The 25,640-nt window shown below is 44.4% G+C and overlaps 1 protein-coding gene, 15 non-coding genes and 7 pseudogenes across 16 annotated transcripts in view; 22 read left to right on the top strand and 1 right to left on the bottom strand.

Moving 5' to 3' along the window:
* Positions 1-25,640, bottom strand: part of LOC125715120 (uncharacterized) — a 1,180,389-nt gene that overhangs the window by 76,226 nt on the left and 1,078,523 nt on the right. The window lies entirely within an intron of this gene.
* LOC125731779 (5S ribosomal RNA) lies at positions 370-488 on the top strand (annotated as a pseudogene).
* On the top strand, positions 1,576-1,694 carry LOC125731965 (5S ribosomal RNA; annotated as a pseudogene).
* Positions 2,769-2,887, top strand: LOC125732874 (5S ribosomal RNA). The gene has a single exon (XR_007392238.1). It is a non-coding gene; the product is annotated as a 5S ribosomal RNA (ribosomal RNA).
* On the top strand, positions 3,970-4,088 carry LOC125731420 (5S ribosomal RNA; annotated as a pseudogene).
* On the top strand, positions 5,178-5,296 carry LOC125731794 (5S ribosomal RNA; annotated as a pseudogene).
* Positions 6,371-6,489, top strand: LOC125732876 (5S ribosomal RNA). Its single transcript, XR_007392240.1, has one exon. It is a non-coding gene; the product is annotated as a 5S ribosomal RNA (ribosomal RNA).
* LOC125737115 (5S ribosomal RNA) lies at positions 7,570-7,688 on the top strand. The gene has a single exon (XR_007396382.1). It is a non-coding gene; the product is annotated as a 5S ribosomal RNA (ribosomal RNA).
* LOC125731383 (5S ribosomal RNA) lies at positions 8,770-8,888 on the top strand (annotated as a pseudogene).
* On the top strand, positions 9,956-10,074 carry LOC125737122 (5S ribosomal RNA). The gene has a single exon (XR_007396389.1). It is a non-coding gene; the product is annotated as a 5S ribosomal RNA (ribosomal RNA).
* On the top strand, positions 11,148-11,266 carry LOC125731003 (5S ribosomal RNA). Its single transcript, XR_007391294.1, has one exon. It is a non-coding gene; the product is annotated as a 5S ribosomal RNA (ribosomal RNA).
* LOC125732276 (5S ribosomal RNA) lies at positions 12,347-12,455 on the top strand (annotated as a pseudogene).
* Positions 13,537-13,655, top strand: LOC125735373 (5S ribosomal RNA). The gene has a single exon (XR_007394669.1). It is a non-coding gene; the product is annotated as a 5S ribosomal RNA (ribosomal RNA).
* On the top strand, positions 14,734-14,852 carry LOC125731710 (5S ribosomal RNA; annotated as a pseudogene).
* LOC125730941 (5S ribosomal RNA) lies at positions 15,930-16,048 on the top strand. Its single transcript, XR_007391234.1, has one exon. It is a non-coding gene; the product is annotated as a 5S ribosomal RNA (ribosomal RNA).
* LOC125733855 (5S ribosomal RNA) lies at positions 17,126-17,244 on the top strand. Its single transcript, XR_007393189.1, has one exon. It is a non-coding gene; the product is annotated as a 5S ribosomal RNA (ribosomal RNA).
* LOC125732899 (5S ribosomal RNA) lies at positions 18,322-18,440 on the top strand. Its single transcript, XR_007392262.1, has one exon. It is a non-coding gene; the product is annotated as a 5S ribosomal RNA (ribosomal RNA).
* Positions 19,520-19,638, top strand: LOC125735113 (5S ribosomal RNA). The gene has a single exon (XR_007394412.1). It is a non-coding gene; the product is annotated as a 5S ribosomal RNA (ribosomal RNA).
* LOC125732900 (5S ribosomal RNA) lies at positions 20,716-20,834 on the top strand. Its single transcript, XR_007392263.1, has one exon. It is a non-coding gene; the product is annotated as a 5S ribosomal RNA (ribosomal RNA).
* Positions 21,913-22,031, top strand: LOC125732901 (5S ribosomal RNA). Its single transcript, XR_007392264.1, has one exon. It is a non-coding gene; the product is annotated as a 5S ribosomal RNA (ribosomal RNA).
* On the top strand, positions 23,111-23,229 carry LOC125735730 (5S ribosomal RNA). The gene has a single exon (XR_007395022.1). It is a non-coding gene; the product is annotated as a 5S ribosomal RNA (ribosomal RNA).
* LOC125729262 (5S ribosomal RNA) lies at positions 24,297-24,415 on the top strand. Its single transcript, XR_007389719.1, has one exon. It is a non-coding gene; the product is annotated as a 5S ribosomal RNA (ribosomal RNA).
* LOC125734363 (5S ribosomal RNA) lies at positions 25,499-25,617 on the top strand. Its single transcript, XR_007393678.1, has one exon. It is a non-coding gene; the product is annotated as a 5S ribosomal RNA (ribosomal RNA).

Genomic DNA, 25,640 nt, shown 5'->3' on the forward strand with positions numbered 1-25,640 from the left:
CGTGCGGCGGAGATTTTGTGGCTGTTAGCGGAGTTGATAACAGAGGGTCATTAAGAGAAGCCTGCATGCGGTAGGCAAAGGAGTAATGTTTGCCGACGGGGGACGTGCGGCGATTAACCTGTGCGGTAGTGAAAAGGAGTTAAAGAGAAGGAAGTGTGCGGATGCGGAAAGAATGGAATAATTGTGGTAGGCTGCCGGCTGAGTAGTTTGGTGAATGTTTGGTGTGGTTCCGGCACTGCCGATTGGATGGTGGGGCTGCAGTGTGAGTCAGATAAAAAAAAAAAAAAAAACAGTAGTAGGATCCACTTGGACTAACTGGCATGTATAGAGGCGTGTAATGCAAAAGGGCTGTTTTTGGTAGTTTTTCTCGATCACGGCCGTACCACCCTGAACACGCCCGATCTCGTCCGATCTCGGAAGCCAAGCAAGATAGGGTCTGGTTAGTACTTGGATGGGAGACCTACTGGGAATACCAGGTGCTGTAAGCTTTTCTCACTTTTACTTAATACAGGGGGCACTCCACTTCACGATTAATTTAAATCTATCACTCCCCTTCCGTTTTACTATTTTATATATATATATATATTTTTTTTTTTCTCTCATTCATAAAGGCAGCTTTTACACACCGTTTTACTCTAAATACTGCCTGGTAATTATAGCTACTGTAAGCTGTTTGTGCCTTTATTCCACCAGGGCGCGATCTTCTGACAAACTTGAAGACTGTCACTCCCCATTCACGTTTTACAACTTATTGTTAATAATAAAGAGACAGCTTTTTACACACAGTTTTAAACAAAGTACTGATATAATTCCTCTTCAACTCACCGGTTTGTTTTCTATGCAAAAAACAATTCACCACAGAAGACTCGATATTATTGGCATAGCATGGTCTGCTCTTCTCCTCCTTTAAAAACTCGCTAAAAGCTGTCTTTAAAAGAGCAGGTTGGCCGGGGTAATTCACACCCTTCAATGCCAACTTAATGTTTAGGTTAGTGGGAATCACAGAGGAATTAGGGATAGAAACTTCTTTGCTGGTGGTAGAAGTGGTCTGGTGAATTTTTAGAGAGAAGAGGCCGTCGATGTTTGAATGTAGAAAATTGTTCTGGCTGCAGCCTGCAGTATGGACCTGTTGGCGTGTGTAGCTCCCAGTGTTCTGACAGCGCGACGTTTTGGGGAAGCATGTGATTCAACAGCTACCAGTGGGCTTCGTGCGGCGGAGATTTTGTGGCTGTTAGCGGAGTTGATAACAGAAAGTCATTAAGAGAAGCCTGCATGCGGTAGGCAAAGGAGGAATGTTTGCTGGTGGGGGACGTGCGGCGATTAACCTGTGCGGTAGTGTAAAGGAGTTAAAGTGAAGGAAGTGTGCGGATGCGGAAAGAATGGGATAATTGTGGTAGGCTGCCGGCTGAGTAGTTTGGTGAATGTTTGGTGTGGGTCCGGCGCTGCCGATTGGATGGTGGTGCTGCAGTGTGAGTCAGATAAAAAAAAAAAAAAACCAGGAGTAGGATCCAATGGGACTAACTGGCATGTATAGAGGCGTGTAATGCAAAAGGGCTGTTTTTGGTAGCGTCTCTTGCTTGAGGCCATACCACCCTGAACACGCCAGATCTCATCTGATCTTGGAAGCTAAGCAGGGTAGGCTGTGGTTAGTACTTGGATGGGAGACCACCTGGGAATACCAGGTGCTGTAAGCGTTTCTCACTTTTACTTTATACAGGGGGCGCTCCACTTCACGATTAATTTAAATCTAGCACTCCCCTTCCATTTTACTATTTTATATATATATATTTTTTCTCTCTTTCATAAAGCCAGCTTTTAGAAACCGTTTTACTCTAAATACTTCCTGGTAATTCTAGGTGCTGTAAGCTCTTCGTGCCTTTATTCCACCAGGGCGCGATCTTCTCACAAACTTGAAGACTGTCACTCCCCATTCACTTTTTACAACTTATTGTTAATGATAAAGAGACAGCTTTTTACACACAGTTTTAAACAAAGTACTGATATTATTCCTCTTCAACTGACCGCTTTGTTTTCTATGCAAAAACCACTTCGCCACAGAAGACTCGATATTATTGGCATAGCAAGTTCTGCTCTTCTCCTTTCAAAACTTGCTAAAAGCTGTATTTAAAAGAACGGATTGGCCGGGGTAATTCACACCCTTCAATGCCAGCTTAATGTTTAGGTTAGTGGGAATCACAGAGGAATTAGGGATGGAAACTTCTTTGCTGGTGGTAGAAGCGGTCTGGTGAATTTTTAGAGAGAAGAGGCCGTCGATGTTTGGATTTAGAAAATTGTTCTGGCTGCAGCCTGCAGTATGGACTTGTTGGTGTGTGTAGCTCCCAGTGTTCTGACAGCGCGACGTTTTGGGGAAGCATGTGATTCAGCAGCTACCAGTGGGCTTCGTGCGGCGGAGATTTTGTGGCTGTTAGCGGAGTTGATAACACAGGGTCGTTAAGAGAAGCCTGCATGCAGTAGGCAAAGGAGTAATGTTTGCCGGCGGGGGACGTGCGGCGATTAACCTGTGCGGTAGTGAAAAGGAGTTAAAAAGAAGGAAGTGTGCGGATGCGGAAAGAATGGAATAATTGTGGTAGGCTGCCGGCTGAGTAGTTTGGTGAATGTTTGGTGTGGGTCCGGCGCTGCCGATTGGATGGTGGTGCTGCAGTGTGAGTCAGATAAAAAAAAAAAAAACCAGGAGTAGGATCCAATGGGACTAACTGGCATGTATAGACGCGTATAATGCAAAAGGGCTGTTTTTGGTCAAGTCTCTCGCTTACGGCCATACCACCCTGAACACGCCCGATCTCATCCGATCTCGGAAGCCAAGCAGGGTAGGGTCTGGTCAGTACTTGGATGGGAGACCTCCTGGGAATACCAGGTGCTGTAAGCTTTTCTCACTTTTACTTTATACAGGGGGCGCTCCACTTCACGATTAATTTAAATCTATCACTCCCCTTCCATTTTACTATTTTATATATATATATATTTTTTTTTTCTCTCATTCATAAAGGCAGCTTTTACACACCGTTTTACTCTAAATACTTCCTGGTAATTCTAGGTGCTTTAAGCTGTTCGTGCCTTTATTCCACCAGGGTGCGATCTTCTCACAAACTTGAAGACTGTCACTCCCCATTCACGTTTTACAACTTATTGTTAATGATAAAGAGACAGCTTTTTACACACAGTTTTAAACAAAGTACTGATATTATTCCTCTTCAACTGACCGCTTTGTTTTCTATGCAAAAACCACTTCGCCACAGAATATTCGATATTATTGGCATATTATCTGCTATTCTCCTCCTTTCAAAACTTGCTAAAAGCTGTATTTAAAAGAGCAGGTTGGCCGGGGTAATTCACACCCTTCAATGCCAGCTTAATGTTTAGGTTAGTGGGAATCACAGAAGAATTAGGGATGAAAACTTCTTTGCTGGTGGTAGAAGCGGTCTGGTGAATTTTTAGAGAGAAGAGGCCGTCGATGTTTGAATGTAGAAAATTGTTCTGGCTGCAGCCTGCAGTATGGACTTGTTGGTGTGTGTAGCTCCCAGTGTTCTGACAGCGCGACGTTTTGGGGAAGCATGTGATTCAGCAGCTACCAGTGGGCTTCGTGCGGCGGAGATTTTGTGGCTGTTAGCGGAGTTGATAACAGAAGGTCATTAAGAGAAGCCTGCATGCGGTAGGCAAAGGAGTAATGTTTGCCGACGGGGGACGTGCGGCGATTAACCTGTGCGGTAGTGAAAAGGAGTTAAAGAGAAGGAAGTGTGCGGATGCGGAAAGAATGGAATAATTGTGGTAGGCTGCCGGCTGAGTAGTTTGGTGAATGTTTGGTGTGGTTCCGGCACTGCCGATTGGATGGTGGGGCTGCAGTGTGAGTCAGATAAAAAAAAAAAAAAAAACAGTAGTAGGATCCACTTGGACTAACTGGCATGTATAGAGGCGTGTAATACAAAAGGGCTGTTTTTGGTAGTTTTTCTCGCTCACGGCCGTACCACCCTGAACACGCCCGATCTCGTCCGATCTCGGAAGCCAAGCAAGATAGGGTCTGGTTAGTACTTGGATGGGAGACCTACTGGGAATACCAGGTGCTGTAAGCTTTTCTCACTTTTACTTAATACAGGGGGCACTCCACTTCACGATTAATTTAAATCTATCACTCCCCTTCCGTTTTACTATTTTATATATATATATATTTTTTTTTTTTTTCTCTCATTCATAAAGGCAGCTTTTACACACCGTTTTACTCTAAATACTGCCTGGTAATTATAGCTACTGTAAGCTGTTTGTGCCTTTATTCCACCAGGGCGCGATCTTCTGACAAACTTGAAGACTGTCACTCCCCATTCACGTTTTACAACTTATTGTTAATAATAAAGAGACAGCTTTTTACACACAGTTTTAAACAAAGTACTGATATAATTCCTCTTCAACTCACCGGTTTGTTTTCTATGCAAAAAACACTTCACCACAGAAGACTCGATATTATTGGCATAGCATGGTCTGCTCTTCTCCTCCTTTAAAAACTCGCTAAAAGCTGTCTTTAAAAGAGCAGGTTGGCCGGGGTAATTCACACCCTTCAATGCCAACTTAATGTTTAGGTTAGTGGGAATCACAGAGGAATTAGGGATAGAAACTTCTTTGCTGGTGGTAGAAGTGGTCTGGTGAATTTTTAGAGAGAAGAGGCCGTCGATGTTTGAATGTAGAAAATTGTTCTGGCTGCAGCCTGCAGTATGGACCTGTTGGCGTGTGTAGCTCCCAGTGTTCTGACAGCGCGACGTTTTGGGGAAGCATGTGATTCAACAGCTACCAGTGGGCTTCGTGCGGCAGAGATTTTGTGGCTGTTAGCGGAGTTGATAACAGAAAGTCATTAAGAGAAGCCTGCATGCGGTAGGCAAAGGAGGAATGTTTGCTGGTGGGGGACGTGCGGCGATTAACCTGTGCGGTAGTGTAAAGGAGTTAAAGTGAAGGAAGTGTGCGGATGCGGAAAGAATGGGATAATTGTGGTAGGCTGCCGGCTGAGTAGTTTGGTGAATGTTTGGTGTGGGTCCGGCGCTGCCGATTGGATGGTGGTGCTGCAGTGTGAGTCAGATAAAAAAAAAAAAAAAACCAGGAGTAGGATCCAATGGGACTAACTGGCATGTATAGAGGCGTGTAATGCAAAAGGGCTGTTTTTGGTAGCGTCTCTTGCTTGAGGCCATACCACCCTGAACACGCCTGATCTCATCTGATCTTGGAAGCTAAGCAGGGTAGGCTGTGGTTAGTACTTGGATGGGAGACCACCTGGGAATACCAGGTGCTGTAAGCTTTTCTCACTTTTACTTTATACAGGGGGCGCTCCACTTCACGATTAATTTAAATCTAGCACTCCCCTTCCATTTTACTATTTTATATATATATATTTTTTCTCTCTTTCATAAAGCCAGCTTTTAGAAACCGTTTTACTCTAAATACTTCCTGGTAATTCTAGGTGCTGTAAGCTCTTCGTGCCTTTATTCCACCAGGGCGCGATCTTCTCACAAACTTGAAGACTGTCACTCCCCATTCACTTTTTACAACTTATTGTTAATGATAAAGAGACAGCTTTTTACACACAGTTTTAAACAAAGTACTGATATTATTCCTCTTCAACTGACCGCTTTGTTTTCTATGCAAAAACCACTTCGCCACAGAAGACTCGATATTATTGGCATAGCAAGTTCTGCTCTTCTCCTTTCAAAACTTGCTAAAAGCTGTATTTAAAAGAACGGATTGGCCGGGGTAATTCACACCCTTCAATGCCAGCTTAATGTTTAGGTTAGTGGGAATCACAGAGGAATTAGGGATGGAAACTTCTTTGCTGGTGGTAGAAGCGGTCTGGTGAATTTTTAGAGAGAAGAGGCCGTCGATGTTTGGATTTAGAAAATTGTTCTGGCTGCAGCCTGCAGTATGGACTTGTTGGTGTGTGTAGCTCCCAGTGTTCTGACAGCGCGACGTTTTGGGGAAGCATGTGATTCAGCAGCTACCAGTGGGCTTCGTGCGGCGGAGATTTTGTGGCTGTTAGCGGAGTTGATAACACAGGGTCGTTAAGAGAAGCCTGCATGCAGTAGGCAAAGGAGTAATGTTTGCCGGCGGGGGACGTGCGGCGATTAACCTGTGCGGTAGTGAAAAGGAGTTAAAAAGAAGGAAGTGTGCGGATGCGGAAAGAATGGAATAATTGTGGTAGGCTGCCGGCTGAGTAGTTTGGTGAATGTTTGGTGTGGGTCCGGCGCTGCCGATTGGATGGTGGTGCTGCAGTGTGAGTCAGATAAAAAAAAAAAAAACCAGGAGTAGGATCCAATGGGACTAACTGGCATGTATAGACGCGTATAATGCAAAAGGGCTGTTTTTGGTCAAGTCTCTCGCTTACGGCCATACCACCCTGAACACGCCCGATCTCATCCGATCTCGGAAGCCAAGCAGGGTAGGGTCTGGTCAGTACTTGGATGGGAGACCTCCTGGGAATACCAGGTGCTGTAAGCTTTTCTCACTTTTACTTTATACAGGGGGCGCTCCACTTCACGATTAATTTAAATCTATCACTCCCCTTACATTTTACTATTTTATATATATATGTTTTTTTTTTTTCTCTCATTCATAAAGGCAGCTTTTACACACCGTTTTACTCTAAATACTTCCTGGTAATTCTAGGTGCTGTAAGCTGTTCGTGCCTTTATTCCACCAGGGTGCGATCTTCTCACAAACTTGAAGACTGTCACTCCCCATTCACGTTTTACAACTTATTGTTAATGATAAAGAGACAGCTTTTTACACACAGTTTTAAACAAAGTACTGATATTATTCCTCTTCAACTGACCGCTTTGTTTTCTATGCAAAAACCACTTCGCCACAGAAGACTCGATATTATTGGCATAGCAAGTTCTGCTCTTCTCCTTTCAAAACTTGCTAAAAGCTGTATTTAAAAGAACAGATTGGCCGGGGTAATTCACACCCTTCAATGCCAGCTTAATGTTTAGGTTAGTGGGAATCACAGAGGAATTAGGGATGGAAACTTCTTTGCTGGTGGTAGAAGCGGTCTGGTGAATTTTTAGAGAGAAGAGGCCGTCGATGTTTGAATGTAGAAAATAGTTCTGGCTGCAGCCTGCAGTATGGACTTGTTGGTGTGTGTAGCTCCCAGTGTTCTGACAGCGCGATGTTTTGGGGAAGCATGTGATTCAGCAGCTACCAGTGGGCTTCGTGCGGCGGAGATTTTGTGGCTGTTAGCGGAGTTGATAACAGAGGGTCGTTAAGAGAAGCCTACATGCAGTAGGCAAAGGAGTAATGTTTGCTGGCGGGGGACGTGCGGCGATTAACCTGTGCGGTAGTGAAAAGGAGTTAAAAAGAAGGAAGTGTGCAGATGCGGAAAGAATGGAATAATTGTGGTAGGCTGCCGGCTGAGTAGTTTGGTGAATGTTTGGTGTGGGTCCGGCGCTGCCGATTGGATGGTGGGGCTGCAGTGTGAGTCAGATAAAAAAAAAAAAAAACAGGAATAGGATCCAATGGGACTAACTGGCATGTATAGACGCGTGTAATGCAAAAGGGCTGTTTTTGGCAGCATCTCTTGCTTACGGCCATACCACCCTGAACACGCCCGATCTCGTCTGATCTTAGAAGCTAAGCAGGGTAGGGTCTGGTTAGTGCTTGGATGGGAGACCACCTGGGAATACCAGGTGCTGTAAGCTTTTCTCACTTTTACTTTATACAGGGGGCGCTCCACTTCACGATTAATTTAAATCTATCACTCCCCTTCCATTTTACTATTTTATATATATATTTTTTTTTTTCTCTCATTCATAAAGGCAGCTTTTACACACGTTTTACTCTAAATACTGCCTGGTAATTCTAGGTGCTGTAAGCTGGTCGTGCCTTTATTCCACCAGGGCACAATCTTCTCACAATCTTGAAGACTGTCACTCCCCATTCACGTTTTACAACTTATTGTTAATAATAAAGAGACAGCTTTTTACACACAGTTTTAAACAAAGTACTGATATAATTCCTCTTCAACTCACCGCTTTGTTTTCTATGCAAAAACCACTTCGCCACAGAAGACTTGATATTTTTGGCATAGCAAGGTCTGCTCTTCTCCTCCATTCAAAACTTGCTAAAAGCTGTATTTAAAAGAGCATTTTGGCCGGGGTAATTCACACCCTTCAATGCCAGCTTAATGTTTAGGTTAGTGGGAATCACAGAGGAATTAGGGATGGAAACTTCTTTGCTGGTGGTAGAAGCGGTCTGGTGAATTTTTAGAGAGAAGAGGCCATCGATGTTTCAATGTAGAAAATTGTTCTGGCTGCAGCCTGCAGTATGGACTTGTTGGCGTGTGTAGCTCCCAGTGTTCTGACAGCGTGACATTTTGGGGAAGCATGTGATTCAACAGCAACCAGTGGGCTTCGTGCGGCGGAGATTTTGTGGCTGTTAGCGGAGTTGATAACAGAGGGTCTTTAAGAGAAGCCTGCATGCGGTAGGCAAATGAGTAATGTTTGCCGGCGGGGGACGTGCGGCGATTAACCTGTGCGGTAGTGAAAAGGACTTAAAGAGAAGGAAGTGTGCGGATGCGGAAAGAATGGAATAATTGTGGTAGGCTGCCGGCTGAGTAGTTTGGTGAATGTTTGGTGTGGGTGCGGCGCTGCCGATTGGATGGTGGTGCTGCAGTGTGAGTCAGATAAAAAAAAAAAAAAAAACAGGAGTAGGATCCAATGGGACTAACTGGCATGTATAGAGGCGTGTAATGCAAAAGGGCTGTTTTTGTTCGCGGCTCTCGCTTATGGCCATACCACCCTGAACACGCCCGATTTCGTCTGATCTCGGAAGCTAAGCGGGGTAGGGTCTGGTTAGTACTTGGATGGGAGACTGCCTGGGAATACCACGTGCTGTCAGCTTTTCTCACTTTTACTTTATACAGGGGGCACTCCACCTCACGATTAATTTAAATCTATCACTCCCCTTACTATTTTATATATTTCTTTTTTCTCTCATTCATAAAGGCAGCTTTTACACACCGTTTTACTCTAAATACTGCCTGGTAATTCTAGGTGCTGTAAGCTGTTCGTGCCTTTATTCCACCAGGGCGCGATCTTCTGACAAACTTGAAGACTGTCACTCCACATTCACGTTTTACAACTTATTGTTAATAATAAAGAGACAGCTTTTTACACACAGTTTTAAACAAAGTACTGATATAATTCCTCTTCAACTGACCGCTTTGTTTTCTATGCAAAAACCACTTCGCCACAGAATATTCGATATTATTGGCATATTATCTGCTCTTCTCCTCCTTTCAAAACTTGCTAAAAGCTGTATTTAAAAGAGCAGGTTGGCCGGGGTAATTCACACCCTTCAATGCCAGCTTAATGTTTAGGTTAGTGGGAATCACAGAGGAATTAGGGATGGAAACTTCTTTGCTGGTGGTAGAAGCGGTCTGGTGAATTTTTAGAGAGAAGAGGCCGTCGATGTTTCAATGTAGAAAATTGTTCTGGCTGCAGCCTGCAGTATGGACTTGTTGGCGTGTGTAGCTCCCAGTGTTCTGACAGCATGACATTTTGGGGAAGCATGTGATTCAACAGCAACCAGTGGGCTTCGTGCGGCGGAGATTTTGTGGCTGTTAGCGGAGTTGATAACAGAGGGTCTTTAAGAGAAGCCTGCATGCGGTAGGCAAATGAGTAATGTTTGCCGGCGGGGGACGTGCGGCGATTAACCTGTGCGGTAGTGAAAAGGACTTAAAGAGAAGGAAGTGTGCGGATGCGGAAAGAATGGAATAATTGTGGTAGGCTGCCGGCTGAGTAGTTTGGTGAATGTTTGGTGTGGGTGCGGCGCTGCCGATTGGATGGTGGTGCTGCAGTGTGAGTCAGATAAAAAAAAAAAAAAAAACAGGAGTAGGATCCAATGGGACTAATTGGCATGTATAGAGGCGTATAATGCAAAAGGGCTGTTTTTGTTCGCGGCTCTCGCTTATGGCCATACCACCCTGAACACGCCCGATCTCGTCTGATCTCGGAAGCTAAGTGGGGTAGGGTCTGGTTAGTACTTGGATGGGAGACTACCTGGGAATACCACATGCTGTAAGCTTTTCTCACTTTTACTTTATACAGGGGGCGCTCCACTTCACGATTAATTTAAATCTATCACTCCCCTTCCATTTTACTATTTTATATATATTTTTTTTTTCTCTCATTCATAAAGGCAGCCTTTACACACCGTTTTACTCTAAATACTGCCTGGTAATTCTAGGTGCTGTAAGCTGTTCGTGCCTTTATTCCACCAGGGCGCGATCTTCTGACAAACTTGAAGACTGTCACTCCACATTCACGTTTTACAACTTATTGTTAATAATAAAGAGACAGCTTTTTACACACAGTTTTAAACAAAGTACTGATATAATTCCTCTTAAACTCACCGCTTTGTTTTCTATGCAAAAACCACTTCGCCACAGAATATTCAATATTATTGGCATATTATCTGCTCTTCTCCTCCTTTCAAAACTTGCTAAAAGCTGTATTTAAAAGAACAGATTGGCCGGGGTAATTCACACCCTTCAATGCCAGCTTAATGTTTAGGTTAGTGGGAATCACAGAGGAATTAGGGATGGAAACTTCTTTGCTGGTGGTAGAAGCGGTCTGGTGAATTTTTAGAGAGAAGAGGCCGTCGATGTTTGAATGTAGAAAATTGTTCTGGCTGCAGCCTGCAGTATGGACTTGTTGCTGTGTGTAGCTCCCAGTGTTCTGATAGCGTGACGTTTTGGGGAAGCATTTGATTCAGCAGCTACCAGTGGGCTTCGTGCGGCGGAGATTTTGTGGCTGTTAGCGGAGTTGATAACAGAGGGTCGTTAAGAGAAGCCTGCATGCGGTAGGCAAAGGAGTAATGTTTGCCGGCGGGGGACGTGCGGCGATTAACCTGTGCGGTAGTGAAAAGGAGTTAAAAAGAAGGAAGTGTGCAGATGCGGAAAGAATGGAATAATTGTGGTAGGCTGCCGGCTGAGTAGTTTGGTGAATGTTTGGTGTGGGTCCGGCGCTGCCGATTGGATGGTGGGGCTGCAGTGTGAGTCAGATAAAAAAAAAAAGAACATTAGTAAGATCCAATGGGACCAACTGGCATGTATAGAGGCGTGTAATGCAAAAGGGATGTTTTTGGTAGCATCTCTCGCTTACGGCCATACCACCCTGAACACGCCCGATCTCATCCGATCTCGGAAGCCAAGCAGGGTAGGGTCTGGTTAGTACTTGGATGGGAGACCTCCTGGGAATACCAGGTGCTGTAAGCTTTTCTCACTTTTACTTTATACAGGGGGCGCTCCACTTCACGATTAATTTAAATCTATCACTCCCCTTCCATTTTACTATTTTATATATATACATTTTTTTCTCTCATTCATAAAGGCAGCTTTTACACACCGTTTTACTCTAAATACTGCCTGGTAATTCTAGCTGCTGTAAGCTGTTCGTGCCTTTATTCCACCAGGGCACGATCTTCTCACAAACTTGAAGACTGTCACTCCCCATTCACGTTTTACAACTTATTGTTAATGATAAAGAGACAGCTTTTTACACATAGTTTTAAACAAAGTACTGATATAATTCCTCTTCAACTCACCGCTTTGTTTTCTATGCAAAAACCACTTCGCCACAGAAGACTCGATATTATTGGCATAGCAAGTTCTGCTCTTCTCCTCCTTTCAAAACTTGCTAAAAGCTGTATTTAAAAGAGCAGGTTGGCCGGGGTAATTCACGCCCTTCAATGCCAACTTAATCTTTAGGTTAGTGGGAATCACAGAGGAATTAGGGATGGAAACTTCTTTGCTGATGGTAGAAGCGGTCTGGTGAATTTTTAGAGAGAAGAGGCCGTCAATGTTTCAATGTAGAAAATTGTTCTGGCTGCAGCCTGCAGTATGGACTTGTTGGCGTGTGTAGCTCCCAGTGTTCTGACAGCGCGATGTTTTGGGGAAGCATGTGATTCAGCAGCAAGCAGTGGGCTTCGTGCGGCGGAGATTTTGTGGCTGTTAACGGAGTTGATAGCAGAGGGTCGTTAAGAGAAGCCTGCATGCGGTAGGCAAAGGAGTAATGTTTGCCGGCGGGGGACATGCGGCGATTAACCTGTGCGGTAGTGAAAAGGACTTAAAGAGAAGGAAGTGTGCGGATGCGGAAAGAATGGAATAATTGTGGTAGGCTGCCGGCTGAGTAGTTTGGTGAATGTTTGGTGTGGGTCCGGCGCTGCCGATTGGATGGTGGTGCTGCAGTGTGAGTCAGATAAAAAAAAAAAAAAAAACAGGAGTAGGATCCAATGGGACTAACTTGCATGTATAGAGGCGTGTAATGCAAAAGGGCTGTTTTTGTTAGCGGTTCTTGCTTACGGCCATACCACCCTGAACGCGCATGATCTTGGAAGCTAAGCAGAGTATGGTCTGGTTAGTACTTGGAAGGGAGACCACCTGGGAATACCAGGTGCTGTAAGCTTTTCTCACTTTTACTTTATACAGGGGGCGCTCCACTTCACGATTAATTTAAATCTATCACTCCCCTTCCATTTTACTATTTTATATATATATATATATATATTTTCTCTCTTTCATAAAGGCAGCTTTTAGAAACCGTTTTACTCTAAATACTGCCTGGTAATTATAGCTGCTGTAAGCTGTTCGTGCCTTTATTCCACCAGGGCGCGTTCTTCTCACAATCTTGAAGACTGTCACTCCCCATTCACGTTTTACAACTTATTGTTAATAATAAAGAGACAGCTTTTTACACACAGTTTTAAACAAAGTACTGATATAATTCCTCTTCAACTCACCGCTTTGTTTTCTATGCAAAAACCACTTCGCCACAGAAGACTCGATATTATTGGCATATTATCTGCTCTTCTCCTCCTTTCAAAACTTGCTAAAAGCTGTATTTAAAAGAGCAGGTTGGCCGGGGTAATTCACACCCTTCAATGACAGATTAATGTTTAGGTTAGTGGGAATCACAGAGGAATTAGGGATGGAAACTTCTTTGCTGGTGGTAGAAGCGGTCTGGTGAATTTTTAGAGAGAAGAGGCCGTCGATGTTTGAATGTAGAAAATTGTTCTGGCTGCAGCCTGCAGTATGGACTTGTTGGCGTGTGTAGCTCCCAGTGTTCTGACAGCGTGACATTTTGGGGAAGCATGTGATTCAACAGCTACCAGTGGGCTTTGTGCGGCAGAGATTTTGTGGCTGTTAGCGGAGTTGATAACAGAGGGTCGTTAAGAGAAGCCTGCATGAGGTAGGCAAAGGAGTAATGTTTGCCGGCGGGGGACGTACGGCGATTAACCTGTGCGGTAGTGAAAAGGACTTAAAGAGAAGGAAGTGTGCGGATGCGGAAAGAATGGAATAATTGTGCTAAGCTGCCGGCTGAGTAGTTTGGTGAATGTTTGGTGTGGGTGCGGCGCTGCCGATTGGATGGTGGTGCTGCAGTGTGAGTCAGATAAAAAAAAAAAAAAAACAGGAGTAGGATCCAATGGGACTAACTGGCATGTATAGACGCGTGTAATGCAAAACGGCTATTTTTGGTAGCGTCTCTCGCTTGCGGCCATACCACCCTGAACGTGCCCGATCTCGTCTGATCTCGGAAGCTAAGCAGGCTAGGGTCTGGTTAGTACTTGGATGGGAGACCACCTGGGAATACCAGGTGCTGTAAGCTTTTCTCACTTTTACTTTATACAGGGGGCGCTCCACTTCACGATTAATTTAAATCTATCACTCCCCTTCCATTTTACTATTTTATATATGTATTTTATTTCTCTCATTCATAAAGGCAGCCTTTACACACCGTTTTACTCTAAATACTGCCTGGTAATTCTAGGTGCTGTAAGCTGTTCGTGCCTTTATTCCACCAGGGCGCGATCTTCTGACAAACTTGAAGACTGTCACTCAACATTCACGTTTTACAACTTATTGTTAATAATAAAGAGACAGCTTTTTACACACAGTTTTAAACAAAGTACTGATATAATTCCTCTTAAACTCACCGCTTTGTTTTCTATGCAAAAACCACTTCGCCACAGAATATTCGATATTATTGGCATATTATCTGCTCTTCTCCTCCTTTCAAAACTTGCTAAAAGCTGTATTTAAAAGAGCAGGTTGGCCGGGGTAATTCACACCCTTCAATGCCAGCTTAATGTTTAGGTTAGTGGGAATCACAGAGGAATTAGGGATGGAAACTTCTTTGCTGGTGGTAGAAGCGGTCTGGTGAATTTTTAGAGAGAAGAGGCCGTCGATGTTTGAATGTAGAAAATTGTTCTGGCTGCAGCCTGCAGTATGGACTTGTTGGTGTGTGTAGCTCCCAGTGTTCTGACAGCGCGACGTTTTGGGGAAGCATGTGATTCAGCAGCTACCAGTGGGCTTCGTGCGGCGGAGATTTTGTGGCTGTTAGCGGAGTTGATAACAGAAGGTCATTAAGAGAAGCCTGCATGCGGTAGGCAAAGGAGTAATGTTTGCCGGCGGGGGACGTGCGGCGATTAACCTGTGCGGTAGTGAAAAGGAGTTAAAGAGAAGGAAGTGTGCGGATGCGGAAAGAATGGAATAATTGTGGTAGGCTGCCGGCTGAGTAGTTTGGTGAATGTTTGGTGTGGGTCCGGCGCTGCTGATTGGATGGTGGGGCTGCAGTGTGAGTCAGATAAAAAAAAAAAAAAAAAAACATTAGTAGGATCCAATGGGACCAACTGGTATGTATAGAGGCGTGTAATGCAAAAGGGCTGTTTTTGGTAGCATCTCTCGCTTTTGGCCATGCCAGCCTGAACACGCCCGATCTCATCCGATGTCGGAAGCCAATCAGGGTAGGGTCTGGTTAGTACTTGGATGGGAGACCTCCTGGGAATACCAGGTGCTGTAAGCTTTTCTCACTTTTACTTTATACAGGGGGCACTCCACTTCACGATTAATTTAAATCTATCACTCCCCTTACGTTTTACTATTTTATATATATATTTTTTTTCTCTCATTCATAAAGGCAGCTTTTACACACCGTTTAACTCTAAATACTGCCTGGTAATTCTAGGTGCTGTAAGCTGTTCGTGCCTTTATTCCACCAGGGCGCGATCTTCTCACAAACTTGAAGACTGTCACTCCCCATTCACGTTTTACAACTTATTGTTAATGATAAAGAGACAGCTTTTTACACACAGTTTTAAACAAAGTACTGATATTATTGCTCTTCAACTGACCGCTTTGTTTTCTATGCAAAAACCACTTCGCCACAGAAGACTCGATATTATTGGCATAGCAAGTTCTGCTCTTCTCCTTTCAAAACTTGCTAAAAGCTGTATTTAAAAGAACAGATTGGCCGGGGTAATTCACACCCTTTCAATGCCAGCTTAATGTTTAGGTTAGTGGGAATCACAGAGGAATTAGGGATGGAAACTTCTTTGCTGGTGGTAGAAGCGGTCTGGTGAATTTTTAGAGAGAAGAGGCTGTCGATGTTTGAATGTAGAAAATTGTTCTGGCTGCAGCCTGCAGTATGGACTTGTTGGTGTGTGTAGCTCCCAGTGTTCTGACAGCGCGACGTTTTGGGGAAGCATGTGATTCAGCAGCTATCAGTGGGCTTCGTGCGGCGGAGATTTTGTGGCTGTTAGCGGAGTTGATAACAGAGGGTTGTTAAGAGAAGCCTGCATGCGGTAGGCAAATGAGTAATGTTTGCCGGCGGGGGACGTGCGGCGATTAACCTGTGAGGTAGTGAAAAGGACTTAAAGAGAAGGAAGTGTGCGGATGCGGAAAGAATGGAATAATTGTGGTAGGCTGCCAGCTGAGTAGTTTGGTGAATGTTTGGTGTGGGTCCGGCGCTGCCGATTGGATGGTGGTGCTGCAGTGTGAGTCAGATAAAAAAAAAAAAAAAACCAGGAGTAGGATCCAATGGGACTAACTGGCATGTATAGACGCGTGTAATGCAAAAGGGCTGTTTTTGGTTGCATCTCTCCCTTACGGCCGTACCACCCTGAACACGCCCGATCTCGTCTGATCTTGGAAGCTAAGCAGGGTAGGGTCTAGTTAGTACTTGGATGGGTGACCACCTGGGAATGCCAGGTGCTGTAAGCTTTTCTCACTTTTACTTTATACAGGGGGCGCTCCACTTCACGATTAATTTAAATCTAGCACTCCCCTTCCATTTTACTATTTTATATATATATATATTTTATCTCTCTTTCATAAAGCCAGCTTTTAGAAACCGTTTTACTCTAAATACTTCCTGGTAATTCTAGGTGCTGTAAGCTGTTCGTGCCTTTATTCCACCAGGGCGCGATCTTCTCACAAACTTGAAAACTGTCACTCCCCATTCACGTTTTACAACTTATTGTTAATGATAAAGAGACAGCTTTTTACACACAGTTTTAAACAAAGTACTGATATTATTCCTCTTCAACTGACCGCTTTGTTTTCTATGCAAAAACCACTTCGCCACAGAAGACTCGATATTATTGGCATACCAAGTTCTGCTCTTCTCCTTTCAAAACTTGCTAAAAGCTGTATTTAAAAGAACAGATTGGCCGGGGTAATTCACACCCTTCAATGCCAGCTTAATGTTTAGGTTAGTGGGAATCACAGAGGAATTTGGGATGGAAACTTCTTTGCTGGTGGTAGAAGCGGTCTGGTGAATTTTTAGAGAGAAGAGGCCGTCGATGTTTGAATGTAGAAAATTGTTCTGGCTGCAGCCTGCAGTATGGACTTCTTGGTGTGTGTAGCTCCCAGTGTTCTGACAGCGCGACGTTTTGGGGAAGCATGTGATTCAGCAGCTACCAGTGGGCTTCGTGCGGCGGAGATTTTGTGGCTGTTAGCGGAGTTGATAACAGAGGGTCGTTAAGAGAAGTCTGCATGCAGTAGGCAAAGGAGTAATGTTTGCCGGCGGGGGACGTGCGGCGATTAACCTGTGCGGTAGTGAAAAGGAGTTAAAAAGAAGGAAGTGTGCGGATGCGGAAAGAATGGAATAATTGTGGTAGGCTGCCGGCTGAGTAGTTTGGTGAATGTTTGGTGTGGGTCCGGCGCTGCCGATTGGATGGTGGGGCTGCAGTGTGAGTCAGATAAAAAAAAAAAAAGTACATTAGTAGGATCCAATGGGACCAACTGGCATGTATAGAGGCGTGTAATGCAAAAGGGCTGTTTTTGGTAGCATCTCTCGCTTACGGCCATACCACCCTGAACACGCCCGATCTCGTCTGATCTTGGAAGCTAAGCAGGGTAGGGTCTGGTTAGTACTTGGATGGGTGACCACCTGGGAATGCCAGGTGCTGTAAGCTTTTCTCACTTTTACTTTATACAGGGGGCGCTCCACTTCACGATTAATTTAAATCTAGCACTCCCCTTCCATTTTACTATTTTATATATATATATATTTTATCTCTCTTTCATAAAGCCAGCTTTTAGAAACCGTTTTACTCTAAATACTTCCTGGTAATTCTAGGTGCTGTAAGCTGTTCGTGCCTTTATTCCACCAGGGCGCGATCTTCTCACAAACTTGAAAACTGTCACTCCCCATTCACGTTTTACAACTTATTGTTAATGATAAAGAGACAGCTTTTTACACACAGTTTTAAACAAAGTACTGATATTATTCCTCTTCAACTGACCGCTTTGTTTTCTATGCAAAAACCACTTCGCCACAGAAGACTCGATATTATTGGCATACCAAGTTCTGCTCTTCTCCTTTCAAAACTTGCTAAAAGCTGTATTTAAAAGAACAGATTGGCCGGGGTAATTCACACCCTTCAATGCCAGCTTAATGTTTAGGTTAGTGGGAATCACAGAGGAATTTGGGATGGAAACTTCTTTGCTGGTGGTAGAAGCGGTCTGGTGAATTTTTAGAGAGAAGAGGCCGTCGATGTTTGAATGTAGAAAATTGTTCTGGCTGCAGCCTGCAGTATGGACTTCTTGGTGTGTGTAGCTCCCAGTGTTCTGACAGCGCGACGTTTTGGGGAAGCATGTGATTCAGCAGCTACCAGTGGGCTTCGTGCGGCGGAGATTTTGTGGCTGTTAGCGGAGTTGATAACAGAGGGTCGTTAAGAGAAGTCTGCATGCAGTAGGCAAAGGAGTAATGTTTGCCGGCGGGGGACGTGCGCCGATTAACCTGTGCGGTAGTGAAAAGGAGTTAAAAAGAAGGAAGTGTGCGGATGCGGAAAGAATGGAATAATTGTGGTAGGCTGCCGGCTGAGTAGTTTGGTGAATGTTTGGTGTGGGTCCGGCGCTGCCGATTGGATGGTGGGGCTGCAGTGTGAGTCAGATAAAAAAAAAAAAAGTACATTAGTAGGATCCAATGGGACCAACTGGCATGTATAGAGGCGTGTAATGCAAAAGGGCTGTTTTTGGTAGCATCTCTCGCTTACGGCCATACCACCCTGAACACGCCCGATCTCGTCTGATCTCGGAAGCCAAGCAGGGTAGGGTCTGGTTAGTACTTGGATGGGAGACCTCCTGGGAATACCAGGTGCTGTAAGCTTTTCTCACTTTTACTTTATACAGGGGGCGCTCCACTTCACGATTAATTTAAATCTATCACTCCCCTTCCATTTTACTATTTTATATATATATATATATTTTTCTCTCATTCATAAAGGCAGCTTTTACACACCATTTTACTCTAAATACTTCCTGGTAATTCTAGGTGCTGTAAGCTGTTCGTGCCTTTATTCCACCAGGGCGCGATCTTCTCACAAACTTGAAGACTGTCACTCCCCATTCACGTTTTACAACTTATTGTTAATGATAAAGAGACAGCTTTTTACACACAGTTTTAAACAAAGTACTGATATTATTCCTCTTCAACTGACCGCTTTGTTTTCTATGCAAAAACCACTTCGCCACAGAAGACTCGATATTATTGGCATAGCAAGTTCTGCTCTTCTCCTTTCAAAACTTGCTAAAAGCTGTATTTAAAAGAACAGATTGGCCGGGGTAATTCACACCCTTCAATGCCAGCTTAATGTTTAGGTTAGTGGGAATCACAGAGGAATTAGGGATGGAAACTTCTTTGCTGGTGGTAGAAGCGGTCTGTTGAATTTTTAGAGAGAAGAGGCCGTCGATGTTTGAATGTAGAAAATTGTTCTGGCTGCAGCCTGCAGTATGGACTTGTTGGTGTGTGTAGCTCCCAGTGTTCTGACAGCGCAACGTTTTGGGGAAGCATGTGATTCAGCAGCTACCAGTGGGCTTCGTGCGGCGGAGATTTTGTGGCTGTTAGCGGAGTTGATAACAGAGGGTCGTCAAGAGAAGCCTGCATGCAGTAGGCAAAGGAGAAATGTTTGCTGGCGGGGGACGTGCGGCGATTAACCTGTGCGGTAGTGAAAAGGAGTTAAAGAGAAGGAAGTGTGCGGATGCGGAAAGAATGGAATAATTGTGGTAGGCTGCCGGCTGAGTAGTTTGGTGAATGTTTGGTGTGGGTCCGGCGCTGCCGATTGGATGGTGGGGCTGCAGTGTGAGTCAGATAAAAAAAAAAAAAAAACCAGGAGTAGGATCCAATGGGACCAACTGGCATGTATAGAGGCGTGTAATGCAAAAGGGCTGTTTTTGGTAGCGTCTCTCGCTTATGGCCATACCACCCTGAACACGCCCGATCTCGTCTGATCTCGGAAGCTAAGCAGGGTAGTGTCTGGTTAGTACTTGGATGGGAGACCACCTGGGAATACCAGGTGCTGTAAGCTTTTCTCACTTTTACTTTATACAGGGGGCGCTCCACTTCACGATTAATTTAAATCTATCACTCCCCTTCCATTTTACTATTTTATATATATATTTTTATTTTCTCTCTTTCATAAAGGCAGCTTTTACACACCGTTTTACTCTAAATACTTCCTGGTAATTCTAGGTGCTGTAAGCTCTTCGTGCCTTTATTCCACCAGGGCGCGATCTTCTCACAAACTTGAAGACTGTCACTCCCCATTCACGTTTTACAACTTATTGTTAATGATAAAGAGACAGCTTTTTACACACAGTTTTAAACAAAGTACTGATATTATTCCTCTTCAACTGACCGCTTTGTTTTCTATGCAAAAACCACTTCGCCACAGAAGACTCGATATTATTGGCATAGCAAGTTCTGCTCTTCTCCTTTCAAAACTTGCTAAAAGCTGTATTTAAAAGAACAGATTGGCCGGGGTAATTCACACCCTTCAATGCCAGCTTAATGTTTAGGTTAGTGGGAATCACAGAGGAATTTGGAATGGAAACTTCTTTGCTGGTGGTAGAAGCGGTCTGGTGAATTTTTAGAGAGAAGAGGCCGTCGATGTTTGAATGTAGAAAATTGTTCTGGCTGCAGCCTGCAGTATGGACTTCTTGGTGTGTGTAGCTCCCAGTGTTCTGACAGCGCGACGTTTTGGGGAAGCATGTGATTCAGCAGCTACCAGTGGGCTTCGTGCGGCGGAGATTTTGTGGCTGTTAGCGGAGTTGATAACAGAGGGTCGTTAAGAGAAGTCTGCATGCAGTAGGCAAAGGAGTAATGTTTGCCGGCGGGGGACGTGCGGCGATTAACCTGTGCGGTAGTGAAAAGGAGTTAAAAAGAAGGAAGTGTGCGGATGCGGAAAGAATGGAATAATTGTGGTAGGCTGCCGGCTGAGTAGTTTGGTGAATGTTTGGTGTGGGTCCGGCGCTGCCGATTGGATGGTGGGGCTGCAGTGTGAGTCAGATAAAAAAAAAAAAAGTACATTAGTAGGATCCAATGGGACCAACTGGCATGTATAGAGGCGTGTAATGCAAAAGGGCTGTTTTTGGTAGCATCTCTCGCTTACGGCCATACCACCCTGAACACGCCCGATCTCGTCTGATCTCGGAAGCCAAGCAGGGTAGGGTCTGGTTAGTACTTGGATGGGAGACCTCCTGGGAATACCAGGTGCTGTAAGCTTTTCTCACTTTTACTTTATACAGGGGGCGCTCCACTTCACGATTAATTTAAATCTATCACTCCCCTTCCATTTTACTATTTTATATATATATATATATTTTTCTCTCATTCATAAAGGCAGCTTTTACACACCATTTTACTCTAAATACTTCCTGGTAATTCTAGGTGCTGTAAGCTGTTCGTGCCTTTATTCCACCAGGGCGCGATCTTCTCACAAACTTGAAGACTGTCACTCCCCATTCACGTTTTACAACTTATTGTTAATGATAAAGAGACAGCTTTTTACACACAGTTTTAAACAAAGTACTGATATTATTCCTCTTCAACTGACCGCTTTGTTTTCTATGCAAAAACCACTTCGCCACAGAAGACTCGATATTATTGGCATAGCAAGTTCTGCTCTTCTCCTTTCAAAACTTGCTAAAAGCTGTATTTAAAAGAACAGATTGGCCGGGGTAATTCACACCCTTCAATGCCAGCTTAATGTTTAGGTTAGTGGGAATCACAGAGGAATTAGGGATGGAAACTTCTTTGCTGGTGGTAGAAGCGGTCTGGTGAATTTTTAGAGAGAAGAGGCCGTCGATGTTTGAATGTAGAAAATTGTTCTGGCTGCAGCCTGCAGTATGGACTTGTTGGTGTGTGTAGCTCCCAGTGTTCTGACAGCGCAACGTTTTGGGGAAGCATGTGATTCAGCAGCTACCAGTGGGCTTCGTGCGGCGGAGATTTTGTGGCTGTTAGCGGAGTTGATAACAGAGGGTCGTTAAGAGAAGTCTGCATGCAGTAGGCAAAGGAGTAATGTTTGCCGGCGGGGGACGTGCGGCGATTAACCTGTGCGGTAGTGAAAAGGAGTTAAAAAGAAGGAAGTGTGCGGATGCGGAAAGAATGGAATAATTGTGGTAGGCTGCCGGCTGAGTAGTTTGGTGAATGTTTGGTGTGGGTCCGGCGCTGCCGATTGGATGGTGGGGCTGCAGTGTGAGTCAGATAAAAAAAAAAAAAGTACATTAGTAGGATCCAATGGGACCAACTGGCATGTATAGAGGCGTGTAATGCAAAAGGGCTGTTTTTGGTAGCATCTCTCGCTTACGGCCATACCACCCTGAACACGCCCGATCTCGTCTGATCTCGGAAGCCAAGCAGGGTAGGGTCTGGTTAGTACTTGGATGGGAGACCTCCTGGGAATACCAGGTGCTGTAAGCTTTTCTCACTTTTACTTTATACAGGGGGCGCTCCACTTCACGATTAATTTAAATCTATCACTCCCCTTCCATTTTACTATTTTATATATATATATATATTTTTCTCTCATTCATAAAGGCAGCTTTTACACACCATTTTACTCTAAATACTTCCTGGTAATTCTAGGTGCTGTAAGCTGTTCGTGCCTTTATTCCACCAGGGCGCGATCTTCTCACAAACTTGAAGACTGTCACTCCCCATTCACGTTTTACAACTTATTGTTAATGATAAAGAGACAGCTTTTTACACACAGTTTTAAACAAAGTACTGATATTATTCCTCTTCAACTGACCGCTTTGTTTTCTATGCAAAAACCACTTCGCCACAGAAGACTCGATATTATTGGCATAGCAAGTTCTGCTCTTCTCCTTTCAAAACTTGCTAAAAGCTGTATTTAAAAGAACAGATTGGCCGGGGTAATTCACACCCTTCAATGCCAGCTTAATGTTTAGGTTAGTGGGAATCACAGAGGAATTAGGGATGGAAACTTCTTTGCTGGTGGTAGAAGCGGTCTGGTGAATTTTTAGAGAGAAGAGGCCGTCGATGTTTGAATGTAGAAAATTGTTCTGGCTGCAGCCTGCAGTATGGACTTGTTGGTGTGTGTAGCTCCCAGTGTTCTGACAGCGCAACGTTTTGGGGAAGCATGTGATTCAGCAGCTACCAGTGGGCTTCGTGCGGCGGAGATTTTGTGGCTGTTAGCGGAGTTGATAACAGAGGGTCGTCAAGAGAAGCCTGCATGCAGTAGGCAAAGGAGAAATGTTTGCTGGCGGGGGACGTGCGGCGATTAACCTGTGCGGTAGTGAAAAGGAGTTAAAGAGAAGGAAGTGTGCGGATGTGGAAAGAATGGAATTATTGTGGTAGGCTGCCGGCTGAGTGGTTTGGTGAATGTCTGGTGTGGGTCCGGCGCTGCCGATTGGATGGTGGTGCTGCAGTGTGAGTCAGATAAAAAAAAAAAAAAAACAAGGAGTAGGATCCAATGGGACTAACTGGCATGTATAGACGCGTGTAATGCAAAAGGGCTGTTTTTGGTAGCGTCTTTCGCTTACGGCCATACCACCCTGAACACGCCAGATCTCGTCTGATCTTGGAAGCTAAGCAGGGTAGGGTCTGGTTAGTACTTGGATGGGAGACCACTTGGGAATACCAGGTGCTGTAAGCTATTCTCACTTTTACTTTATACAGGGGGCGCTCCACTTCACGATTAATTTAAATCTATCACTTCCCTTCCATTTTACTATTTTAAATATACATTTTTTTTTCTCTCTCTTTCATAAAGGCAGCTTTTAGAAACCGTTTTACTCTAAATACTGCCTGGCAATTCTAGGTGCTGTAAGCTGTTCGTGCCTTTATTCCACCAGGGAGCGATCTTCTCACAAACTTGAAGACTGTCACTCCCCATTTACGTTTTACAACTTATTGTTAATGATAAAGAGACAGCTTTTTACACACAGTTTTAAACAAAGTACTGATATAATTCCTCTTCAACTCACCACTTTGTTTTCTATGCAAAAACCACTTCGCCACAGAAGACTCGATATTATTGGCATATTATCTGCTCTTCTCCTCCTTTCAAAACTTGCTAAAAGCTGTATTTAAAAGAGCAGGTTGGCCGGGGTAATTCACACCCTTCAATGCCAGATTAATGTTTAGGTTAGTGGGAATCACAGAGGAATTAGGGATGGAAACTTCTTTGCTGGTGGTGAATTTTTAGAGAGAAGAGGCCGTCGATGTTTGAATGTAGAAAATTGTTCTGGCTGCAGCCTGCAGTATGGACTTCTTGGTGTGTGTAGCTCCCAGTGTTCTGACAGCGCGACGTTTTGGGGAAGCATGTGATTCAGCAGCTACCAGTGGGCTTCGTGCGGCGGAGATTTTGTGGCTGTTAGCGGAGTTGATAACAGAGTGTCGTTAAGAGAAGCCTGCATGCAGTAGGCAAAGGAGTAATGTTTGCCCGCGGGGGACGTGCGGCGATTAACCTGTGCGGTAGTGAAAAGGAGTTAAAAAGAAGGAAGTGTGCGGATGCGGAAAGAATGGAATAATTGTGGTAGGCTGCCGGCTGAGTAGTTTGGTGAATGTTTGGTGTGGGTCCGGCGCTGCCGATTGGATGGTGGGGCTGCAGTGTGAGTCAGATAAAAAAAAAAAAAAACAGGAGTAGGATCCAATCCTACTAACTAACTTTTATGTATAGACGCGTGTAATGCAAAAGGGCTGTTTTTGGTAGCATCTCTCGCTTACGGCCATACCACCCTGAACACGCCCGATCTCGTCTGATCTCGGAAGCTAAGCAGGGTAGGGTCTGGTTAGTACTTGGATGGGAGACCACCTGGGAATACCAGGTGCTGTAAGCTTTTCTCACTTTTACTTTATACAGGGGGCGCTCCACTTCACGATTAATTTAAATCTATCACTCCCCTTCCATTTTACTATTTTATATATATATATATTTTTTTTTCTCTCATTCATAAAGGCAGCTTTTACACACGTTTTACTCTAAATACTGCCTGGTAATTCTAGGTGCTGTAAGCTGTTCGTGCCTTTATTCCACCAGGGCATGATCTTCTCACAAACTTGAAGACTGTCACTCCCCATTCACGTTTTACAACTTATTGTTAATAATAAAGAGACAGCTTTTTACACACCGTTTTAAACAAAGTACTGATATAATTCCTCTTCAACTCACCGCTTTGTTTTCTATGCAAAAACCACTTCGCCACAGAAGACTCGATATTATTGGCATAGCAAGGTCTGCTCTTCTCCTCCTTTCAAAACTTGCTAAAAGCTGTATTTAAAAGAGCAGGTTGGCCGGGGTAATTCACACCCTTCAATGCCAGCTTAATGTTTAGGTTAGTGGGAATCACAGAGGAATTAGGGATGAAAACTTCTTTGCTGGTGGTAGAAGCGGTCTGGTGAATTTTTAGAGAGAAGAGGCCGTCGATGTTTGAATGTAGAAAATTGTTCTGGCTGCAGCCTGCAGTATGGACTTCTTGGTGTGTGTAGCTCCCAGTGTTCTGACAGCGCGACGTTATGGGGAAGCATGTGATTCAGCAGCTACCAGTGGGCTTCGTGCGGCGGAGATTTTGTGGCTGTTAGCGGAGTTGATAACAGAAGGTCATTAAGAGAAGCCTGCATGCGGTAGGCAAAGGAGTAATGTTTGCCGGCGGGGGACGTGCGGTGATTAACCTGTGCGGTAGTGAAAAGGAGTTAAAGAGAAGGAAGTGTGCGGATGCGGAAAGAATGGAATAATTGTGGTAGGCTGCCGGCTGAGTAGTTTGGTGAATGTTTGGTGTGGTTCCGGCACTGCCGATTGGATGGTGGGGCTGCAGTGTGAGTCAGATAAAAAAAAAAAAAAAAACAGGAGTAGGATCCAATGAGACTAACTGGCATGTATAGACGCGTGTAATGCAAAACGGCTATTTTTGGTAGCGTCTCTCGCTTGCGGCCATACCACCCTGAACGCGCCCGATCTCGTCTGATCTCGGAAGCTAAGCAGGCTAGGGTCTGGTTAGTACTTGGATGGGAGACCACCTGGGAATACCAGGTGCTGTAAGCTTTTCTCACTTTTACTTTATACAG

Source organism: Brienomyrus brachyistius, chromosome 2 (assembly GCF_023856365.1).
Source record: "Brienomyrus brachyistius isolate T26 chromosome 2, BBRACH_0.4, whole genome shotgun sequence".
Classification (NCBI taxonomy): Eukaryota; Metazoa; Chordata; class Actinopteri; order Osteoglossiformes; family Mormyridae; genus Brienomyrus; species Brienomyrus brachyistius.